A 23324-nucleotide genomic window follows, 5' to 3' on the forward strand; every position below is an offset into this window, starting at 1 on the left:
TGTATTTTTTGCTGTATTCTACATTTACAGCTACATTTTCATTAGAAATACTATACTTAGGTCTGTACTTGGATTTCATAAAGCTTACAGTTGAAAAAATAAATTCACAAATCAAGTTGTCCCAAACATACTAAGAAGTTTTTTGATAGGCTGCTGGGGGCTGGAGGGAGGGCTGGAGTGGCTGGGGGATGGACACTGGGAAGGGTGTGTGCTATGGTGAGCGCTGTGAATTGTGTAAGACTGATGATTCACAGATCTGTACCCCTGAAGCAAATAATACATTATATGTTACCAAAAAAATAAATAAAAAGGGAAGTTTTGCAGTAACAGAATGCAGAATGCTCTTTTTAAATTTAAATTTTAAATAGAATTAAAAATTCACTTCCTCACTCACGTGAGCCACGTTTGAAGTGCCAACTCACCACCTGGAGCTTGTGGGTGCCGTACTGGACAGCGCAGCTCTACATTTTGAGTGATCTGTTCAAAAGTGCTTGTTTTGATATTGTGCTTCAAAATGTTTACACTTGCATATCTTCTCAAATATATAAAATAAAAGGGAAACAAAAAAAATCTAGAGAAGGAATCCCATTTAGCAGAAGTTCCAAAACAATGAAATGAACAAAAGACACAGGAAATTATCTAATCGTGTAAGAAAATCCGTTCGTACAGGGAAAGGCCTGCCAAGCACATGGTTCAATGAATGGCAAAACATCTGCACAAGATACTGTGGATAAAAGAAAGATGTCAGAGTTTTCAGGCAGGAAAAAGAAAAGTCGAAAATAAATTACCGGGGCGCCTGGGTGGCTCAGTGGATTAAGCCGCTGCCTTCGGCTCAGGTCATGATCTCAGTGTCCTGGGATCAAGCCCCGCATTGGGCTCTTTGCTCAGTGGGGAGCCTGCTTCTCTCTCTCTCTCTCTCTCTCTCTCTCTCTCTGCCTGAACTCTCTGCCTACTTGTGATCTCTCTGTCAAATAAATAAATAAAATCTTTAAAAAAAAAAAAAAAAGAAAAGAAATTACCATTGGAATAATCAAGAAGAGCACCTGAAGATGACAGACAGCAGAGTAATGCCTTCAAAATCCTAAGGGAGAGGCGCCTGGGTGGCTCAGTGGGTTAAGCCTCTTCCTTCAGCTCAGGTCATGATCTCAGGGTCCTGGGATTGAGCCTGCATCGGGTTCTCTGCTCAGTGGGGAGCCTGCTTCCCCCTCTCTCTCTGCCTGCCTCTCTGCCTACTTGTGATCTCTCTGTCAAATAAATAAATAAAATCTTTAAAAAAAAAATCCTAAGGGAAACAATTTTAACTTAGATTTCTATAATCAAATGATTAATCAATTATTAGGTAAAATAAAGATATTTTAAAGACATGAAAGGTCTCAAAAATTTTATCTCACATGTTTTTATCTTATCATAAACTCCACTCAAGCAAATCAGTGAAATCAAGAATTTAAAAAAAGAGAGATGGGACCCAAGAAGCAGACTTTACAGCAAAAGGAAGGAGGCGTCAAAGGCAAAGCCCCAGTTCTGTGCAGTGGATCCGGACGAACATGATGGAGAAGCAGTCTGGGAGGAAGATCTCCAGGGAAAAATAACACCCGATGCACTGACCAGAAAGAAAAGAGCATTTAGGAGTTTCACTGTTATTTTGAAGAATTAGGGAATAATATCAAGACTGACAGGAAACTAATCAAGTGACAAGATAAGGCAACCAGTAAATCCAATGTGCTCAAATTTTACAAAATGGAAAATATCAGGTAGTTCATCCATATCAACATAATTTCAGACATGTCTCAGCATGAGAAAATGCATTGTACCGGGAGGACAGAAGATGGAAATCAGTTGTGGGATAATGAGCACCAGAGGGCAACTCTCAAATTTCAAAGTGGAAAGCAAGGACAAGTGACTAAAAGAGCAAATAAGGAAATAACAATAGGAGTATGATTCTTTGGCTTTATGCAGTCTCCTATGCTGCCTCCCTTCCCAGCAGTGTAATTCCTAAATTCCAGTTGTAACTTACACGTAACTGGTAACAATTTAAACACCCTTCCTTTTCTCTGCCTGTTGACAACATGTGTCTATCAAGAACTGTGAATATTCTGATATTTCACTGTATTTATAAGGTAACTAATTAACCTGTCAGTTTCAAGGTGGCTCGTGGAACACAAGAGACTGCTGGGTCAGAGATGGAAGGCAAAAATTTACCTTACCATCTCAGGATTTTCACTGGGGCCTGACATGGGACATGGACAAGAGAAAACCATACAAACTTACTTCATGAAAGTTTTACATGACAAGTGAACCCTCAGAAGGAAATGAATATCCAGAAAAGTGGCAAAACTGAACTGCTTTTACATTAGGTTGAACAAAGGAGAGGCAATGGTGGACAAGTAAAACAGATGAGGAGGCTACAGGAAGAATTATTTTACCAAGATCGATACAGAATCCTTCCAGCTTTGATCTCCTACCCTGGATGTTAAGAAAATTACTTTCAGGGGCGCCTGGGTGGCTCAGTGGGTTAAAGCCTCTGCCTTCAGCTTGAGTCATGATCCCAGGGTCCTGGGATGGAGCCCTGCATGGGGCTCTCTGCTCAGCGGGAAGCCTGCTTCCCTTCCTCTCTCTCTGCCTGCCTCTCTGCCTCCTTGTGATGTCTGTCTATCAAATAAATAAATAAAAATCTTTAAAAAAAAATTACTTTCATCTTGGTACATAAGGAGGACATCTTCCACATAAGGGTTTTATCTCCTGCTTTCCAGAAGAAAAAGGAGAGGGTCAGAGCACCCTTCTTGCACCTGTATTGTTAAGTGCCTTTAGCTCGAAATAATTCTTATGCCAAAGTCACATATTCCGCCACCCTTCAGAGATAAAGGACATTTTATTCTCAGGTAAGAGCAGGAGCCACATTATCAGCCTCCCTGCAGATGCCTCACAAGCACCCATTCCCACAAGGTGGCTCCAATGGGTCAGACGGATGCTGCACACAGAGGGGGCAGTGTTGCAGGACAGGAAGCCTAGGCACAGGGAGCTCAGAACCCCAGTCCTTCGCACCAGACGTGACACCATGTCTGTCTTCCAAGGCTGTTCTTTATATGCATATCTTTGGAAGACAGTCCAGGACAAAGGACAGTTATGGACTCTGTGGAATAATAAGAAAGATGTATTTGGTCTTTGTCCCCAGTTGCTGACATAGCTTCTACGTCTCTTGGAATTTCCTGCATGCCAGCAGCGTCTTTTATTCTAACAAGGCCATGCAGGGTAGATTCCTAGACACTTTCAGAACGAGTCTAGTAGCTGAAAGACCAAGCCATAGTTAGAAGCCTAGAACCTCCAGCCACCACCTCCTTCCCCAACCTTCCCAGGAGGGGAAAAGGGCTGGGGATTACAACCTGTCATGCCTACACGATAAAACTGTCCATTCAAAAAAGTAACAATAATAACCTAAGTGACAGAATTAGGAGAGCCTCAGAAATGTTGAAGGCATGGTGGTGCTGGGAAGGCGGCCCAGCTATGGTGGGCACGGAAGCTCTGGAATCCCCAACCCCCGCCTAGCTTGCCCTGGGCCTCTTATCCAATGCAAGGAGGGGGTCTTTGGAACCCCGGATTTGTAGCTGCTCAGTCAGAAGTAAGGGAAATCTGGGACCTGTAAATGCCATCTAACGTGGGCTGCAGTTGGGGTGTCCAGCTGGTTCAGTACTACAGCCTGTGCCTCTTCATCCTGGGTTATAAGTTTGAGCCCCACCTTGGATGTAGAGATTACTTAAGAAGTAAAAATCTTTAAAATAAATAAAGTGGCGTACAGTCTTGTGTGATTTGTTGGTGTCTGCAGAGAATCAGAGAATTGGTTTTGGTGAGTGAAATGATAAGGATCCCCACCATGCACGCAGAAACGGACTCGGTGAAGACCTGCCGGCCATCCCACCAGAAGTAACTGATGAGAGAGCAGGAAGCTGGCTGAGGACAAAGCAAAAGCTGGCACCTTGCACCCCCTCTCCACCCGCTCCCCTCAGTAATATGTGTGACATTCCTCAGGCACCCCTGGCTGCCCTAAAAGAAAAACAAATCGTTAACTTGCAGAGATCACAGGCCTGCAAGGCAGGAGTCTCCCTTGGTTTACAAATGTCCTTGAGATTTACAACAAAGAAGTTACCTTATCAATAGCCCAATTTCCAGAGGCACATAACTCAGTTCCTCAAGCCCTAACATCACCCTCCCCTCCATAAACAAAACTAGAGGAGGCTGAGGTAGAAGGAAAAGTAAATAAAGTTAAATTTCTTCTAAACCTAAATCTCACTAACAAGGACGCTTGATAGCAGGATTGTGACATTCCACCAGGAGACTCCCAATTGTCTTCACGTTAGTGCCTCATTAGAGGGAAAGCGGCCTTGGCTTGATAGTAACCAGGCCTTCAATATCCTGACAGTCTTCTTTACCCCATAGCCCTTCTGAACACCCCTTTGTCCTCACCCACCCAACTTCTGTGTATATAATCAGCCACTCCTCACATCCCCGGGGCAGCATCTCCGTCTGCCCACAGGTCCTGTCCCCGTGCTCTAATAAACCACCATTTTGCACCAAAGATGTCTCAAGAATTCTTTCTTGGTCATCGGCTCCGGACCTCACCCCACCGAACCTTACCTAGGTTCTAGAACTTCATCAGTAACCACGTGGAACACGGGGCGCGGCCTTCTAGCCAGCATGCAGCCTGTGCTCTTCTCCAACTTCTCCATCCTCTTAAATCTGGAGCTTCGAAGTCCACACACAGAATGATCTTTTTTGGCAGAAATTATACCGTATTTGCACAATAACTTACCTAATGCTTGTGAACCCCACTGGACTCTGAGCTTCGTGGTGAGGGCAGGGTACTCCGAGCTCTCCTGCTCCATACCCCCTCCCTACCCCCCCCATCCCCTCCCAACCCCCTCCCTACGCCTAACTGTAACGCTGGAGCTGGTAGGAGGGAGAGAGGGAGGCCAGGGCAGGCTTCCAGGAGGAAACAGCCTCCAAGCTAAGGACTGGAAAATGAGAAAGAGACGCCATGGGTGCATAAGGTCTGCTCCGGGCAGGGAGTCCCAAACCGACGGTCGCAGAGACGCGGCACGCAGGTGAGTGGAAGCAGAAAAGCAGCAGAGGGCGAGAGAACCGGCGACAGACTTAGGCGCTGGAGTGCACCCGACGCTGGGGGGCCCCTGAGGCTGGGAGCGGCCCCCGACGCTAGAGAGCACCGAGGGTGGGGGCACCCCGAGCTCGAGGGCACCTGGCGCTGGGAGTTGGGGGGGGTACCCGAGGCCGGACGACACCCGAGGTTGGGGGTACCCGGCACATGGGGGGACCCGAGGCCGGACGACACCCGAGGCTGGACGGCACCCGGCGCTGGGGGGGTCCGCGGTCGTGGGCCCATCACCGGCGCTTTCCCATCTGCAAGTGAGGCCGCGGCTGCAGGAAGATGAGCGACGTCGCGGGCGCGGGCGGCTCGGTCCGAGCGCGGAGAGGATGGCCGCCACCCGAAGTACAGGACCTCGTGCACGAAAGCACTTCTGGGCCGTGGGACTGCGTCCCCGCGGCCCCTGCCCCGCACTGGCCTGTCCTCGAGGCCGAAGGTTCCAGGGCGGCCCTCCGGCCTCTGCGTAAACAGCGGTCCCTGCAGGACAACTGACCGGAGGACGCGGCCGCCCTGGGCGCGAAGGAAAAAAAGGTCTTGGCAGCGGTGGGATTCGAACCCACGCCCCCGAAGAGACTGGAGCCTTAATCCAGCGCCTTAGACCGCTCGGCCACGCTACCACTTCCGGTATGGGGCCTCCCTCTCGGCCCCCTAGAGACCGGAACAGCGCCCCGCCGGAACCCCGCTTCCGGACCCGCGGCCGGCTTCCGTCACTGCGCGCCGGGAGCCCCGCCCACCCGAGCCGCCGGGCGGCCGCGCGCAGTCCCTTCTGTCGTCACCGCGCAGGCCGTCAGCCGCGCGCGCCGCTTCTCCTTTGCGCAGGCGCGGAGCTCCCCCGGCCCGACGCCGGGACCCGTCGCGGATGTTCGGATGCGGGCAGGCGCGGTGCGCGTTTTACGTCAAAACTAAGGTCGCGGTCGCTAGCCGCCGTCTCCGCTCGGCGCTTCACTGTCAGCAGTTCAGGGCGTGGAGCGAGCGGGCATTACGGTGAAGACCGGCCTTCCTCACAGGACCCCCGAACTGCTGGTGGGGGGCTCTGCGCGGTAACGGCTACCGCAGCCCCGGGCCGCGCTCTCGGGGTTCCGGACGCCGGAAGCTGGGTGCCCTCGGGGCCGCCGCCCCGCCCCGCTCCTCACGGTCAGCTCTCGCAAAGCTCTCCCCGTTCGGCCTTCGCAGGCCTCCCCCTCGTCTAAAACGGCTCAGACGGCTCTGATGCCCGGAGCTGCTCCCGCGCAGCCTGGAGGGCCCGGGGGCTCCGCCCACTTCCGACCCCCGCAGGGTCCCCGGGCCGCGGCGGTGTCAGGGTTGGGTCACGGGGCTTTCCTGGAGTGCCGTCTTCGGGAGACGTGCACAGACCCAGATGGGACCAGACAGCCTGGCGTACGGAGCCAGAGACGCCCCTTGGAAGTGTCGGCCTGACGGGTTGCTTGCGGAGCTCCCGGCAGGCCTGTGGCGCCTGCACCGCGATCGCAGCGTTCGTCCGCCTGCGGAGGAGGAGACTGTCCCGGATGGCCGAACCCTGGCTTTGTACCCTGTGGATGGCGGACTGTCTCCCACCAGGGCCAGGAACTCCCTTACTCCCAGCCCAGGACAGGGCCTCTTGTTGTGTTAAGTTGTGCTTAAAAATAAACATTACCTACAATCTAGCATTTTAACCATTTGTGAGTGTAAAGTGGCGTTGGACCCGTTCACATCCTCCTCGTGACGTCCTCTCTTTCCATTCCATTTTTTAAACAACCCCGGGATCACAACTCAGAGCCCAAAGAGAGCCCCACACACCCCTCTGTGTGGGACTGGTTCATGTTTGTCCATCTTCCACCCTCCTTTTAGTGGAGAGAAGGTGGCCTGTGAAACAGCCAGTGACTGTGGAATGAGACTGAGGATTTCCTTGGGAAGCAGGTGGGAGGGGGAGGACAGATGGTTGAATACTCAATCAGGTGATCCTGTTGCTACAAAAAAAAACAAATAAATAGATACATAAGTAATGTGAAAGGTCACAAAGTGGTTCACCGGTGTCTCACCATCCTTAGTTGCGACACTGTAGCAATTCCCACATGTTCTTTCCTGGGGGGAGAGAATCTTCTATCAAGAGAGCAAAAGCAACACTGTCACCCCCTTCCCGATTTCCTTGTCAAAGGAAGCCTCACTGTTACCTGTTCCACCATGTATCCCCAGGTGGGAGACTCCTCCCTCGCCTGTGGTGTATGCTGTCCTCACCTGGGCTCTCTCTGATTCTCCTTCAATCCCTCACCCTGGCAGCAGACTCCTCTCCGATGTCGGGACTGCGTGTTCCCAGGGGTTCTGGATCTCTGAGAGCAAGATAGCCAGAGCTTGGTACAGACCAGGCACTTGGTGACCATTTTAGGCTTAGAGACACAGAGCAAGAGTACCCTCCTGCTGGGTGTTGAGTCAGTGGTCCCTCAAGACATCAGTCCAGGAACCAGTTTTCTCTTTCTCGTGTTTGCATTCCTGCACGATGAACTCAGGGGGAAACGTACAGAACATGAGGACATAAGTTGAGAGAAAGTGATTATATCAGCAGTCCACTCACTCATTCAGCAAGACTGACCCAGTGTGAGCTACAGACAGTATAGTCCGGCAACTTGCCCTATATACTGAAGGTATTCTGTGCCTTTCTGCCTAACCTCTCACTGGAAAGCAGCAGCGCTCCAGGCCTAATGGCAACTGCTTCCTGAGCGCTGCCATATTCTGTCTTCTCTGTATTTACAACAGTCCTTTGCTTCATTTCTTTTTACATCTCTTTTTAGGGAGTAGTCTGGATGGGACCCCTGAATGTGCTTAATGCTTTTTTTTTTCTTTTTGGTAACTCCTCCACATAAAGCTCATCAGATTAGAGACAAGGGACTCTTCTTTGTAAGCTGTATGATTTTTCTCCTTCTCTAATAAGCTGGTACTCTTTTTCCACAGAGAAAAAAATGTCCCTAAGCTGTATCTTAGCACAGTGGGTCCTGGCCCTGTTCGCCCACCAGACTGCTCCTTGTGGACTTTGGTTTCCTGCATATACTCAGTGCCAAGCTAGTGTCCAGGTCCACAGTAGGCAAATTTCTTAGACAACTTAATCTTACACGTGTGTTAAAGTTACTAACTGGAGGAGAGGATTGACCAGATGACAAAGCAGTGTTCCAGCTCAGAGGTTTCGGAGATCATGAATTTTATATGGGGTGGGGGGAGGAGGCGGGGAAGGCAGGGGATGTGCAATTAACCAGAAGACTGCGGCTTCCTTTAATACGGTCAAGTACAAATCACGTCCCCGTCTGCTGGTGAAGCGCGATGAGAGGCACCACAGTGTTCGTGTGGCGGGTTGCAGAGGTCAGACGTGCTTGGAACTTTTACGAGAAATGAGAAGGAAATAAGCAATACAATGTGACCCCTGCTTAGACGGACCGAGTCTCAAAGACTCGGGCCAGGGCGCTCGGCCGGGACCTAGGCAGCACAGAGACCCAGAGCCTGGACAGAGTCGGCTGGTGACAATCTGCGTTCGCGGGTGCGCGGTCCGGAATGCTGGGGCCGCGCGCGCCAGCGTCCGGGGGATCCCCCGGCAGTTCCCCGCCCCGGACCCCTGATCCGACAGCTACAGCCACCCGCAGCCGGGACTGGGCTGGGACCCGGCGGGACTGGGACCGGGGTGGGGGTGGGGGGTGCTGCGGGGCGACCCCGCGCGCACTTGCTGCCGCCGCCACGTGACTTCCCGACCCCGCCTCTCCTAACCGTCCTGTGGGTGCTCGCCAGGTGAGGAACGACCCTGCGGGTGGCCGTTTCGGTCCGAAATTCCGGGGGGGGCGGGCATCAACCGATCTGAGATGGCCCGACAGGCCGCCTCGCGGACCACCTGTGGGGGGTGGGGCGTGCTCTGTAACTCCGTTGCCTGTCGTTTACACTTGGAATATCAATACTGCTGGAGAATTTCTAAGCAAAAGGCACCTCGTGTGAAAATGAGGAGTTAACTCTTCCAGAATTCAAGGCCGAGTCTTTACAGGATACTCCGCACCCGCCTGGCGGCGAAAAGACCCGGCGCGAACGGGGGGGAGAAAAAGACGACCCTTCCCTGACCGGGAATCGAACCCGGGCCGCGGCGGTGAGAGCGCCGAATCCTAACCACTAGACCACCAGGGAGGTTGAGAAACGACTGTCTGAAGCGGCCTATGGGCTGGACGCACCTGGCCCGCCCTCCAGCGCCTTCAAGCGCCAGTTGGGCTGCACCTCCCGCGCTGCCCCGCCCGGGAGGACCCGCGGCGGTGACAGGCCCCGGAGCGGTCCTCAGGGCGCGGAGGCGCGCGGTCCTCCTGTTCGTCGTGGATCGCACGCGTCCCAAGGCGGAAAGGCTGCCGGACTGACCCTGGGCTCCCTCCGAGTGCTCGTCGCGCCGCGTGTCAGGCGAGCACGGACCGTACCGCGCGTGGAATGACTCCGGCGACCAAGTCATCTGCGTTATTGCGGGGCCGGGGGCGGAGCCGAAATAGCTCAGTTGGGAGAGCGTTAGACTGAAGATCTAAAGGTCCCTGGTTCGATCCCGGGTTTCGGCAGGAGGAGCTCGTCTTTTAGAGCCTAGTAACCGTGAAAATACTGAATCTGCCTACAAATATGAAAATATTCGTTGACCCGAGAAAACGCGCGGCCTTTTTCCCAAACAGAGAAGGCACGGAAAGACTGTGCGGTACGAGGGTGGCCCCGGGGCGGGGGCGCGGCAGCACCGTGCTGGAGGCCGCGAGCGCGGGGGATGCCCCTTTCCGTGCCCACCGACGCGCAGCATCTCGGGCTCCGGCCTCGGGCCTCGCCCGCCCGCCCTGGGCTCCTCCGCGCGGACCCGCCGGTCTCGCTCGGACGGAGCTTTCCCAGCCGCCGGGAGCCGCACGGTCGTTCCGACCCCACCCCCGTCCCCCAGTCCCCCGCGCGCCGGACCGGTGCTCCGAAGAGCCGGGGCGAGGAAGGTCGCCGTGAGGGACGCCGCTCCCCACGTGCCTTCAGCAAGCGGGTGCTGAGCAGGAGGACCCCCGCAGCTCAGACGCGCGACAGAGGCCCGCCAGGGGGACGGCAGGGCGGGGGCCCGGGCCGCGGAGCCATCGGAGCTGAACCCCGCGGGCCGGCTGCAGGGCGGCGGGAGGGGAGGGACAGGACACTGCCCCGGCCTCCCTCCGCCCCCTCCTCCTCATTCTCCGGCTCTGCGCACACCCCAGTCTCGCCTTCTTTCTACTCGAAGGAGCAGTGCTCCCTCTTTCCAGGACGCCCTCCCCGTTGTTCGGCCCTGCCTGTGACCGCTCTCCCTTCGCTGCCTGCCTTCAGAGTCCGGAACGTCTAACTGTCCCTCTTCAGATGGCAGAGACAGACCACAAGCCCTCCTGTCCTGCCCTCGTGACTCTTGCCCAGATGCGCCTTCCACTCACCACCAAGCTTGTTGCAGGAAGAACTTTTGTCTCTGCTCCTTTCCTTCCTGGGTTGCTCTTCCACTGAGGTGTGGCTTCCAGTCCCAGGAGAATAGGACCCTCCACTTCCCAGCCTTCAAATGCCATGATTCTTGGTGGTCCTGAAGTTAATTGTGTGCAGGCTGCAAAGGACAGACAACTCTTCCCTCCTGGAGCAGTTCCTGTGCTTCTCCGGCCGCTCCTGCCACTCTTCTCTGTGCTCTGGCCCTCTGTCTCTGACTGTCCTCTCCCCCTCTTGTATGGACACTTTAGAAATGGCTCCTTTTCAGCTCCTGAACTCCATCTTCTTTGAATTAAATCTTTGTTAGACAACTGTAGATTCACATGCAGTTATAAATAATACAGAGATTCCAACTAGGCCCCTTTACCTCGGGGTCCCCAGTGGTGACATCCTGCCAAACGTCAGAGCACCAGCACTTCCAGGATACCGATTCTGATAAAGTCAAGGTACAAAACCCATCCTTCACCACCATCACGGATCCCCAATTTGACCTTTCCTAGCCACATCCACTTTGCTCCTGCCCCTCTCCCCCATGTGGCAACCCCTGATCTGCTTTCCATGTCCATAGCTTGGCAGTTTCAAGAGTGGGGTGTAAATAGATTCGCCCAGCATGTTACCTGTTGAGATGTGGAGGTGGGCTTTGGCTCTCACTGTAGTTCTCTGGGGATCCACCTAGGTTTTCCAGGGCAGGCGTCCCTTCCTTCCTCTTGATGAGTCCTGTTCCGTGCTATGCATTTACCACTGTGAACATCCTTCCACTGAGAGACATCAGGGTCGTTTCCAGAGTTTTACTATTGTGAATAAAGCTGTTGTAGACCACTGTGTACAGGGTTTTCTTGTTTTGTTTTGTTTTTGTAAATACCAGCCTTCATTTCTTTCTCTGGAATAAATAGTCAGGAGTGCGACTGCTGGGCGGTATGGTACTTGGATGTTAGCTTTTTAAAGAAACTGCTCACCTGCTTTCCAGAGAGCCTGCATGGCTTCAGACTCCTAGCCGCAGCCCCACCCGGCTGGCAGGAGCTGTTTCAGCCACTCTGATAGGTAGACAATGGCGTGTCCTTGTGCTTGTGATTTGCCTTTCCCTAGTGGCTAATGATGTTGAAACCTTTCTCAGCTGCCTATTTGCCATCTCTGTATCTTCTTTGGTGAGATCTCCCTTCAGATCTTTTGTCCAATCCAATAAGAACATTCACATCCAGGTTTTTGTGTGAGAAGTCCCTGAAAAAACTTTAAGTTCAGACCCATTGCAAATCTGTCCTGGATTATACAGTCCTCACACAGTGCAATTCCTACACAGCAGTATTTACAAAATGTGATACAGTCTTACTGTTTTGGGAAAGGCCCAGGGCAGAATGCAGAAATCCCCAGGATAGTAGGTGAGTAAGAAGAGTTTCTTCCAGTCCCAACCGACTACACCGCCTTTCCCCGCGGGCAAAACCTAAAGGCCAAACATAGGTCAGTGTTTAAAAAAAAAAAAAAAAAAAAAAAAACGGGCCCCAAGTGGAGTCACTTCTGCTAAGCCCCATGTCACCAAACCAAGACTTAAGGACAGTTTTGGCTCTCCCAGAAATGGAATCTTAAACCAATCAGTTGAGAATCTCCTGATGGGCACTAGTGAGGTAGCCTGCCTGAGGGATACCCGCCCACCCCCCACAGAAGTCAGCCTTCCCAGAGGAGAAGGGGCCAGCGGGTCTTAATTGGTGGATGACCTCACCTTCCTTCGTGAGGCTGGAGAAGGCCCATGCGACAGATTATCTCTTTGGTACAAATCAGAAAATTCCACACCAACCTGTTAAGACTTTCATTTCTGGGGGAGGTGGACACTGTAGTCAGGTTAGGTATTAAGCCCAGGTTAGGTGACTTGCCCTAAATGACACCATCTGGAGCCTGGAGTTTTCATTTTTAACAATGATAAACATATATTCAGTCTTTGTGTTGTTCCTGGTGCAGAGCTCCGACAGTCCTTGGAATTTCCTCAGTGAGGAGAGCCACAGAGGTGCCTTTGTTATGTTAATGGATGACTTTGGAAAGCTCTAGGTCCTCTGTGGAAGGACACTGGTTGCCAGGGAAACCAACCTTGAAAATCACTAGTTACTGGTTCAACTAGACCCGAGGAGAGAGTCAAAGGTGCAGGGGCTGAGAGAAAGGAGACCTACGTTGTGTAATAGCCCAGGAGACTAACCCGACGGTCACACCCTGTGGCCCAGTCCCAGTGGATCTGAGCTCACCTAATGGAATGTCACTGAAGTGACCCTGTGACAGTTCTGCTGGACAAGACAGATAGTGAGGCTCTAACAGGAGGCCAGCAAAGAGGAGGCCACGACCCACTGTGGGGAAGGTCAGAGGCCAGCACTGGTCCTGGCAGCACTCCAAAACAAAGCAGCAAGAAACTGGATTAACCCAGACAGGCCCAGGATGGCTGACAAGTAAAGTAGGCCACAGTTCCCATCTCCCTTGATTGTGCTACATTAACATACTAAAATCTCCTCCCTAGGGTGCCAGGACTAGAAACCCCTAACCAAACGGCAGTGGGGGCAGTAACCAGAAGAAAAGCATGTGAGCTTGTTTTCAAGAAATCCGTCGTCTCAGGTAATGACTATTCTGCCCCCTCGTGAACAGCTGTTCGTGAAAGAAAGCAGCCCAAACCCCAGGGAGGGCAGTTCTCTGTCCCATGAGCTGCCTTGCTCTCAGGTCTGCAGACAATAAACCTTCTTGCCAGGGTGCCTGGGGGGCTCAGTCCTTAAGCATCTGCCTTCAGCTCAGGTCATGATCCCAGGGGCCTGGAATCAAGTCCTGCTTCAGGCTCTCTGCTCTGCGGGGAGCCTGCTTCTCCCTGGTGTCCCCCCTGCTTGGGCTCTCTCTGTCCCTCAGGCAACAGTTCCAGGCTGACTCATAAGGACTCTCGAAGCTTCTAAGCCGGTGTCTTGGAAAGCTCCCTCCTGGACAGCTCCCTCGGAGAGCGCAGTGACCGGACTGCGAGAAAACCAAGCCTCGAGGAGAGGCCCGGGGATCCTGGGCAGCAGCCTCGGCTGAGCTCCAAGCACATCACGAGCTGATGACGAGCGTCAGCCGGTCCCGAAAGCGGGCCCTTCGGGACACCCCAACCCAATCAAGCCCTGCGGGCTGGAGTTCTTGCTGACTCCCCGGGGCCCAGCTCCGAAGCCGGCTGTGGTCTCACCGTGCTGAAATCCAGGCGATGGCGGGCTGCATCCCTCTCCAGGAAGCTTGCAGAACCCGGTTCTTTGTTTCCTGCAGGCTGGAAGCCAGTGGCCGGTCCGGCTCGCACAGGCTGCTGGCCGCCGTGCTCGAGCCATCATTCGTGGGCCTTCCGACATCACACCTCTCTTTCTGGCTCTCTGCTTCCCCCGCCACTTTCAAGGACTCCTGTGACTAGGATCACCTCCGTGTCTCACAGTCCTTAACCTTCCCGTCTGCAGAGTCCCTTTGGCCCGTGCCATTCACGGGTCCCAGCAATTCGTGGGTGTCCGTGGGGGGCATCACCCTGCCCACCGCAAGCCACTCTGCTTTGGAACTCTTCGTTACATTGTGGTAGATCGTCAGAACACCTGTGAGCTCTACCCTGACAAGGCTCAAGACTTCGGGCTTGACCTCAGAGCCTCTCGGAGCCAGAGAAGTGTCCCTCTGAACACGGAGGTCAGCGGAGCCGGTATTATCACGCCAGCACGTGCAAGGGCGACCACAGCCAGCATGCAGAGAGCCTTTATGCAAATCATGCAATAATGACCCACTTGGACGGATGAATTCCAGAAAGGCAGCCCTCGGGCCTGATGAAGTTCCAGAAGGGGGAAGGCTGCCTCTCTTCAAAGACTCACAGCTTAGCTCTCAGGGCTCAGGCCGACCTCAGCCCCCATGCCCCGGCCCCACCGGCGTCTTGCAGGACACCTCCTGGGAGAAACAGCGTGGGACGTGCAAGAATAGAAGCCAAGAAACCAGACTGGAGGAAAGCCCCGGGGAGGAGGCGCAGGAGGACACAAATCTGGCAGCGAGAGAAAGAAGACAGATCCAGGGAGTACAGAAGAGGGAGAATTCCCGGGACTTGTGGATTCCCGGGACTGGCAGAGTGTGGCAGGTACGACTGAGCCAGCACGCTGGCACGTGGACTCCCCAAGGTCAGCATGATGGGGTCTGGCGCCGGAGGCGAGGAAGCCAGCAGAGCTGATGAGGACATGTCGCCGGGAATCAGCTCCTAAACCCACTGGAGCATTGGCTCGGAAGGGGGATCCCAGCAGGGGAGAAGGACAGGGGAGGAGACTGAGAAGAAAAAGGGAGGAGAAAAAAAAAAAAAAGGATATGAAGATGGTAACAGGAAAATATTTCAGGATAAAATCGGATAAAATCTAGGCTAGTCTTTTTGTCAAAAGGAGAGAAATCTTAACACATCCCTTAATCTGAGAACTGTGGTTTCCTCCTGCTTACAAACCAGTTTCGGTACATTTGCCCGAATCGCTCTGTCAGGACCCGAGCTGCCTGTACTTCTCACCCTCTCCGGGTATATGTGAAACTCGTGAGAAAAAATCCTGCCACGCTATCTTCCTTTCCTGCTGCTGCACAGGGCACACCGTGGACTTGCCAAACCTTGTTGAGCAAACGGGGCCCAGGTGTGCACACGGGGTGTGGGTTCCCTCAGCCTTTGCTGCCCATCCCACCCCATACCCCCCTAGGCTTTTCATTTCTAAAGATTATTTCCTTTCCCTTCCTGCCCTGATGTATCTCAAACTTTTCTACTGGGATCCATAATTAGAAACACCATTCACGTCACAACCCTCACTTACTTGTAATGACGCCGACATTTTGGACTCAATTCTCCTTCACCTAAATGAAATGAAAATGAAATGAAATTCTAGTTCTGATGCATTGACATGATTTCCTGACACACAAAGGCAACATAACCTGCGATTTGAAAAACACACAACCTTTGACCTTACACTTATTTTAAATTTCCAGTAGCAGCCCAAGATGCGCATTTCAATTGTACCTTATACTGACCACTTCTGGTCTTTTTAGCTCTTTTTCTCTTGCCCACTGGCAAATGATGTAATGCATCTCCTTCCTCCTCAGCTCTTTACCTCCTTCCTTATGCAACCGCGATCTCATGGGCCATCGCCAGCATTACTAACTTGGATAGCCTTCGTGTCCTTCGTCCCACTCCCAACCCCTGGTCAAATCAAACACTCCACCACTTTCTCCAAAATCTCCGTGTCCTCATGGGTAGAGAATCCCTCTAACTGTGCTCCTCTCTTTAGCCCATATCTCCTCTCTTTGAACCAGACTTCAGCCTCCACTCCACAAACCCAGCCAAGTCCAAGCAGACTCCATCTTGAGAAACCCGGTGGCCGATTCTTGGTCTTCGGTTTGCTCTGCTTCTCAGGAGCATCCGGCCCAGTCGGTATTTCCTCTTTATGCAAACGCATTCTTCACTTGGTTCTGGAACACCCCACCCTCTGTTTTCTTTCTTCTTCATTGTAGTTCCTCCTTTATTTCCTCCTCTTCCCAACCTCTACATTTTGGAGTTCTCCAGGGCTCTGACCTGAGTTCTCATCTATTCTGTATGTGCACCCTTGGCCTGCCCGAGCTCACTGATCACGTGACTGTAGGTACCGTCTACACCCTGATGATTCCCACGACTTACGCCTCCAACCCCATTTCCCACTGAGCACAGCCGCGGATGGGACTGCCATCTCCACTGAAGGGCCAAAAGGCACGAACGCGCTCACAGAGGCCTTGACTCCTCCCCAGCCTGCAGACCTGCTTCTTCTCCAGTTCTCCTCATCTTGATAAAAGCACAGCAGGAATTTGAACTTGCGAAATAAAACCTGGATTTAAATAAGTTATACTTTTAGTAAAGAAATGAAGAAAGCCCTGTTTCATTTGGCTACTTGGTTGTCCTTTCCTGGGACCGTTGTTTTTTCTTTCTGAAGCAATCTTATTTCCACCAAAAAATGAGTCTTTCGTGTGTGTGTGTGTGTGTAAGCCTTTGTCACCATCTACATCACATACCATTAAACAACGTTGGAGAAAGAGCATACACATTTCTGTTTTACTGTGGTCTTTTTCACAACCCTCATTCTCCAAGTGTTTCCAAATTCAAGAAAGACATTCTTTTTATCTCGTACTTTGGAAGTAAAGATTCTACAGAAGGCCAATGTTTTAACCTTTTTCCTACAGCCCACAACAATGATAGTCATCATTGAGACACACACTTAAGAAGGCTATTTCCTTCCATTTCTATAAAGTCAGAAATCTCACTAGTGTATATGCACATTTTGAAGAAAGTAAACAGTGACCATAAAGCTGCATAAACCATGACAGCCTCAATCATGAGTCAACAAACCACATTTCTTTTTAGCAGTGCTGCCTATAAGATGCATGGGACATTCACCAGATAGTATCTTCTCATTTTCTTTGGTAAAAAGTTTATCGGCTAAATGGAATTTGGAGCAAGTTCCCATTTGTGCTTGAACAAGATACCAACAATCATTTGTTTTATGTGTCTGATAGTTTCATTAAGTATACACACTGATCAGGAAGAAGGTTTTCCGTGCTCTGCACCAAGTAAAAGTAGGTCTGAGCTGGGGGATTTTGTGCTGCTGCTGCTGTATTTTGACACATGACTCAAGTCGACATATTGTACAGAGCAGTCATCTGACATCATATTGTAGAGAGCAGTCATCTGACATCATATTGCAGAGAGCAGGTCATCTGACATCATACTGTAGAGAGCAGGTCATCTGACGTCATATTGTAGAGAGCAGGTCGTCTGTATTGTAGAGAGCAGGTCATCTGCTGGAATCAGCTCCTCCCTGCAAGAGGCCAATAGGCGGTATGGAAATGCTGCGTTGTTTGTCCACACAACCTCCGAATCAGGAAATAGAACCATCAGTAAGATAATGTGTGGGTGTTTTCTAGTATTAGACCCAGCGCTATTTTCAACCGAGTGTTGATGTCATTTGGGGAGAGAAAAAAAATCCTTGATTCAGAATGTCGTGGACTTGTAGGTTCAGTTTCCCTGTGTAAGTCCACACTTCCTTCTCCCCCAGGTCACGTCCCAAACCCTCTCTGCATACTGTGCCTTCCCCTCATCCACATCCCTCTGTACCTGGTCGTCCAACTGGCCTTGAAATAACACAGTGGCTTCGACTTTTTCGGTGACGTCTGGGTCGTGCTGGCGTTCCTGCGGCAATCGTTCTGATTTTCCCGATCTAAACCCTTAGACACTGCGGTCACGCTACTCACAGGGAAAAAAACGAAACTAGCTTGGGAACGAACAAGTCGGGGGGTGGCAGGTACGTAGCTCAGGGAATAACCAAGGGCCCCGTAACAGCGCTGCGCGGGGACAGCGGAAGTGCAGACTTGCCCCACACCCGAGTCCTCTGTCCCACCGCGGGTCAACCGCACTGCAGTCAGAAGTCGTTAAGCTGCACGACTTGAACTCAGCACAGCGGTTCATCTCCAGGCAGAACCACGCTTGGTTCTTGGCGAAGCGAAGTCACCGAGGGCCGCAGCTCCGAGCGCGCGCCCCCGCGAACCACAGACCAGGGCTCGCGGGACAGGCAGGGGGGTGGCAGCGATGGCAGGTGCAGAAGCGGGATGACACAGGGCAGGTGCACTTGACAGCCCCGGGTTGGCTGGAGGGGCGAGGCCGTGCAGGATGTGACACCCCTGCGCGCTGAGCTCCGAACCGAGGGGGTCTCCGGGCAGGTGGACACCCGGGGGGACCCTCCTCCCGTCCCGCACCCCAGCCCGAGCGCTGGCACACCTCGACGTGCGCTCCGGACGCCTCCCCCTGGGGACCGTTCACAGTCCCGCGGGTCCCCGGGCCGGACGCCTGCAGCCCCTGGACTAGGGGCTGTCTCCCGAAACGGAGGGCCGCAGGCTGCAGGAGGAACTTGGCCGTGTTGTGCAAGGTGGTCGCACGCGAGCGCGTGGACTGCTGGTGCGCAGGCGGTCTCCGTGCAGAACGCCCGCGGACGCGGGGCGGGTAAGTGTGCGGGTCTCCCTCACTGACATTTGGGGAACGTCCTTCTGGGGCCGGGGAAGGGGTCGTAGCTCAGAGGAAGGGGCCCAAGGCAGGAGCGCCAACGGCTACTTTCTCCTTCTGACTCAGGTTTTAGAAGCTGTTGCAGCAGAACCTTTCATTTTTGAAGTGTGAGGGGAAAGAAACCTGGGACAGAACGACGTTGAAGCAACGTGAAACCCACTGTTAAATTCATGTGCTTAGAAGCTTTTCCCGCCTGCCTCCTTAGCGCAGTAGGCAGCGCGTCAGTCTCATAATCTGAAGGTCCTGAGTTCGAACCTCAGAGGGGGCAGTTCCGTTTTTGCCCTAAGTCAGGAAATGGCACCCTGGCCACTGAGCCTGACCTTCCGCTGTCGGAGGGCAAGTACCAACTTTCTTCTTCCTGGATTGGTAGATCCATACACACGGAGACTCTTTTTTCCTTCTATACCTGCAATGACTTCATCTCTTTCCAATGAACAAGCTCTTTTGTCCAAGTTCCTCTGACTTCTATCCTTTCCTGGGAGGTTATTCCTCTATTGATGCAAATTAATTTATTGGGTGGGGGGGACAATGGACAGATAAATGAAAACCTGACACTGAATTTTCTCAGCAAGTGTTGTGGCTTCCTCTTCTTAGATGCATGCTATCTTCGTGCCCTGGCCTCCCTGTCTAATCTGGTCCTAACTCGTCTCCCATCTGTACAGCAGCGGTCAGTGACCTACAAAAACACATGTCCAAGGATTGCCAGCAGCCACCAGAGCTGAGAAGAGGCAAGGATTCTTCCCTGGAACCGTCAAAGGCAGCACAGCCCTGTTGATAGCCTGATTTGGGGCTTCTAGTCTCCAAAACTGTGAGTAAATTAATTTCTATTGCTTTAAGCCACCTAATTTGTGGCAACTGGTTAAGGCAGCCCTAGGAAATTAATACTCCATTCTGCCTCTCAGCCACCAACCCCCCACTACACTGATGCCCCTCTTTTTCTTCTTCTTAGCACTTACTACTATATGAGGTTACCTTCTCCTTTTATTTAACACCAGTATTGCCTATTACCCATCTACCTGCTTAGACTGTATATTCCCTGAAAGTCATCCCTGGTCTGTCTCATCCACTCCGGTATTCCCAGTGCTGAGCTCAGCATCGGACAAAGAACACTTGTCAATTAATTCAATGAATTCATTAGAATATTAAATCTTTTTCTTCCACATTCCTTACCACTCTCTTACTCAAGGCAACGAACATCTCAAATCTGGATTTTTGCGATAGTCCCCGCAGGAGACACACCTGCTGAAATTCATCCTGCAGTCAGTGCTGGAAGGAGAGGGTAGTACTTGGACGGCTCCTGCGAAATGTCTGGACCTGAGAACTTGAATTTCAGGGGAGCTCTCTCAACAGTTCATTCTGATGCAGACTTGAAAAGGCATATAACATGGCTCATCTTAGTGTCTTCTGGACCCTCAGCCTCTGGTTCCAGAAGCCTCCATCTGCTGCAGTTTAAGAAATGCACTTAAAGATTTGGGAGAGGCCAAAGAACTGGATGGGCTATTCAAGGCAGGTGCTTAGAGAATGCTTGATCCTTGTTTAGCCATTCCAAGCCAGAATGTGAATATATTACAGCCATATCTGTGGTATATTAGCATATTCTCACCTGTGTAAAATAAACTCTCCAGTGGAAACTGAATCTGTGCGGCTGTTGAATGGACAAAGAAGTTGTGGTACACACACACACACACACACACACACACACACACAGAGGAATATTATGCAACCAAGAAAAAACCAAAATCTTGCCATTTGCAACAATGTGGATGGAACTAGAGGGTATTATGCTAAGTGAAATAAGTAGATCAGAGAAAGACAACTACCATATGATCTCTCTGATATGAGGAATTTGAGAAACAAGACAGAGGATCATAGGGGAAGGGAGGGAAAAATGAAACAAGATGAAACCAGAGAGGGCGTCAAACCATAAGAGACTCTTAATCTCTGAAAACAAACTGAGGTCTGCTGGAGGGGACTGGGGGGAGGGTGGGAAGGCTGGGGTGGCTGGGGGATGGACACTGGGGAGGGTCTGTGCTATGGTGAGCGCTGTGAATTGTGTAAGACCGATGAACCACAGACCTGTACCCCTGAAGCAAATAATACATTTTATGTTAATAAAAAATGTAAAAAAATGTGCATCTGTGATAGGAGAAGTGGAAGTAATAAAATATCAATGACTATGATATCAAGCAATAATGGCTGGTACGTTCACCCCCAAAAACAGGGCCAAGCTGATTTAAAGTTGTGTTCTCCCGTGTGGTTGGCCCCGGCAGATATGGGAATACGGAGTTCTGATCATAGCATGCTATTTTCCTAAACAAGATTACAACGCCTTTATAAGGTATTGTACAATGCAAGGTTAGATGGGAGTCTTTAGTTCTACTTAAGTTTTATACTTGTCACCCTTATGAAACTTGAATGTCCAAAAAAGCCTCCACAGCCAATCACCCCAGGAGATTCTAGAAATGGCCAAACACATCCTGTGCAAAGAGGGTGTAGTAACTCCACTCTGGCCTAATTTGTTTTAGTTAAATGAGGTCAAAGGCAAAGATTACTTGTCTCTGAGACCATGCATAGTTAGTTCACAAAGTTTTGGGCCATCTTTCTGTAAAGCTCCCACTTTTTCACCACTATCTTTTTTCACTTACTTATCCATTTTGTGGGCTAGAAATACTTGACTCCACAGGTTTTCTGTTGGTTTTGCAACGTAGGTAATCTGTCCCCGTCCTGCATAAAACAAACAACCTGACGAAGGTGCAGGTAGACCTAGACACTGAGAACCAGGAGATATTCCCAAATGGGGGGCTTGAAGTCTGATGTTCTACCAACTGAGCCACCCAAGCCTTGAAGCAAGGTTTGTTCCTTTTATGTCCTAGTGTGAAAAAAAGTGTATGTCCTAAGTGCTAAAGCTTTCTTTTTATTTTTTCATTATTAATAGTCTTAATGTCTCTCTTTTTAAATTTTGTTTGTGTTCCTTTTCCTTATTCCCAACTCCATCTGTCGCACCTTTGAATAGGGCTCCAGACAACCTCTGCCCCCAAGTCACTGGGGAAAAGTAACTTACAGCCTTGTTTTAACACCATGATGGTCATGTAGTTCATTTCAATTATGCATTTATTCATGCCACCAGTAAAGGCAGATTTGAGGTAGTCTTCACAACTTCACTGTAATAAGATTAAAATGGAAAAAGTTAATAGACTTAAATCAGGATAAAGGGAGAACAGAGGTAGAAAATTATTTTTAAAATTGCATATTATAAATAGTGCTTCCAACACCCTCACACACAACCTCCAATAGCTCGGAGTGTAAAGGGAGGTGACCCCTTCAAGGGGGTGACAGGAGACTTCTCCCAGGAAGTGTTGTTTAAACTGAGAATTGAAGGCTTGGTAGAATAAGTTGGAGAAAAGCCAGCACTCCCAGAAGAGCAGAGAGCATAGCACCTTCAGAGAGCTGAAGGCAGGCCCCAGGTGCCGGCAGGCAGAAGGCTGGGGAGAGAGCTGATCGCCGGGAGGGGGGACAGGAAGGCAGGGGCCTAGCAGAGACGGACAGGTTCTGAGGTTATTGTGGCAGGTGTGTGGAGTGGGGACCTCACCCTTGCAGCAATGCAAAGTCACTGGGGACTTTAAGCAGGGAGAAACGACATGATCGGAAATGATCTTGGAGAAACTATGCTGGTCTCACACACAGAATGGGCCAAGAGGTGATGGGAACACAGAGTAGGCCAGTGCGCCGAAGAAGGCCTAACGGATTTGACCCAGTGGCGGTATGGCAGGAGGACAATGGTGCAGAGCACATTCTAGGCCCAGGATTCCAACATGTGGTTCAGCTGATTGCCTTCAAGTCCCCTGGCAAAGCTTTGGGAAATGTAACTGGCGGAAGCCCAGCACTGACGTCACAGCATAGAGTATACAAAGACGGATTTAAAGCTGTAAGACAGAGGATTCAGAGGGAAGGACACAGCTTTGACTAGTGCCTGGCGTATACTCGGTTCCCTTACACTTATTCTTACTGAGTAAATGCTTGCTCCATAAGCTGCGATGTTAAGAGCAAGGTATTAAATATCCATCATGTTCGCTTTTGTCTGAGCCCGGTGTTTACTTTGACTCTGAGCATCACTCTGTGTTTCTCTTTGGTGACTTAGAGTCCAGTAAACAGTGCCAGGCACAGGAAAAGAGGGACAATGCGAGGAGACTGAGCAGGATAATTTTTTTCACATAGGATGTAACTGGTGATCTGGCGGTAAGCAATTTCAGAATGGTAAGAGATGACTAATGTGTAATAATAAAAATGTGTTGCTCCCCAACCTACATCCCCCCATCCCCAAACAGCCTTCTGTCCGCCCCTCCTCTCAGCGCCCCAGAGCCAGTAAGTTTCTGACCCTGGTGTTTTTGTTACAAAAACAATTGCCAAGCCTACCTGAAAGGCGTTTTGAAAATCTTCTCACCATATCAGCAATTGGTATAAGAAAGAACCGGAAGTTTGGAATATTGAACGCTTAGTGGAAAATCGCTATTTTGTAACTGAACATTACATGGTTCTGTTGAACAACAGCAAATTGCCCTTCAGTCTTATCAAGCGATTTCCTCGAATAAAAAAAATTATATATATAGTACAGTTTGGGGCGGGGAAAAAGATTAAAGAACAAAGATTCGTCAAGGTTGAAAGCAAAACACG

The 23324-nt window shown here is 51.1% G+C and overlaps 4 non-coding genes across 4 annotated transcripts; 2 read left to right on the plus strand and 2 right to left on the minus strand.

The window, feature by feature from the left end:
- Window positions 1–5690: 5690 nt before the first annotated feature.
- Window positions 5691–5772, minus strand: TRNAL-AAG. The gene has a single exon. It is a non-coding gene; the product is annotated as a tRNA-Leu (tRNA).
- Window positions 5773–9214: 3442 nt separating this feature from the next.
- Window positions 9215–9286, minus strand: TRNAE-CUC. Its single transcript has one exon. It is a non-coding gene; the product is annotated as a tRNA-Glu (tRNA).
- A 337-nt stretch (window positions 9287–9623) lies between these two features.
- On the plus strand, window positions 9624–9696 carry TRNAF-GAA. Its single transcript has one exon. It is a non-coding gene; the product is annotated as a tRNA-Phe (tRNA).
- Window positions 9697–18848: 9152 nt separating this feature from the next.
- TRNAM-CAU lies at window positions 18849–18921 on the plus strand. Its single transcript has one exon. It is a non-coding gene; the product is annotated as a tRNA-Met (tRNA).
- The last annotated feature ends 4403 nt before the right edge of the window (window positions 18922–23324 follow it).

This window comes from Enhydra lutris, unplaced genomic scaffold, assembly GCF_002288905.1.
Source record: "Enhydra lutris kenyoni isolate GAN:26980312 unplaced genomic scaffold, ASM228890v2 scaffoldscaffold93, whole genome shotgun sequence".
In the NCBI taxonomy this organism is placed as follows: Eukaryota; Metazoa; Chordata; class Mammalia; order Carnivora; family Mustelidae; genus Enhydra; species Enhydra lutris.